We start from the raw sequence: 403 nt of genomic DNA on the forward strand, positions 1-403 counted from the left end.
TGACCTCCTGTTTCATAGGTCGTTGCTCAACCACTGAGCCATGCTGGGCGGGCCCAGAGTTTTTATTAGGGTTCCATATCTAAGCATGATCCAGTTACTACCCACATGGTTGATCTCAATCCCCAGGTTGACTAATAAATACCACATGACCCAAAGGCTCACCCTAAATTACAATGTTGGTCTTTTGAATGTGACCAGTTCTACCCTACACCATATTTGCCGGGAGCTGGTCCATCCTTGCTGTTTCAAGGGACCTGGTGTATATGGCATACTGTTCTTAATATGTTTGCTCACCTTCTTGGCACTATGTGTTTTAACGAAGGTCACCTCTCGAGAAAGGTTGTTTCCCCCAGTAGGGATTTTCCCCTGAAGTTAGGGAGGGAATAAAACCCCTTAACTAAGT

At 45.4% G+C, this 403-nt stretch overlaps 1 long non-coding RNA gene across 1 annotated transcript in view; it reads right to left on the minus strand.

The window, feature by feature from the left end:
- Nucleotides 1–277: 277 nt before the first annotated feature.
- The window catches only part of LOC107181579, a 20,297-nt gene continuing 20,171 nt past the window's right edge, over nt 278–403 (minus strand). Inside the window, exon 4 of the long non-coding RNA XR_001512239.1 lies at nt 278–289. This is a non-coding gene — a long non-coding RNA (uncharacterized LOC107181579). The remainder of the gene's footprint in view (nt 290–403) is intronic.

This window comes from Myotis davidii, unplaced genomic scaffold (assembly GCF_000327345.1).
Source record: "Myotis davidii unplaced genomic scaffold, ASM32734v1 scaffold269, whole genome shotgun sequence".
Taxonomy (NCBI): Eukaryota; Metazoa; Chordata; class Mammalia; order Chiroptera; family Vespertilionidae; genus Myotis; species Myotis davidii.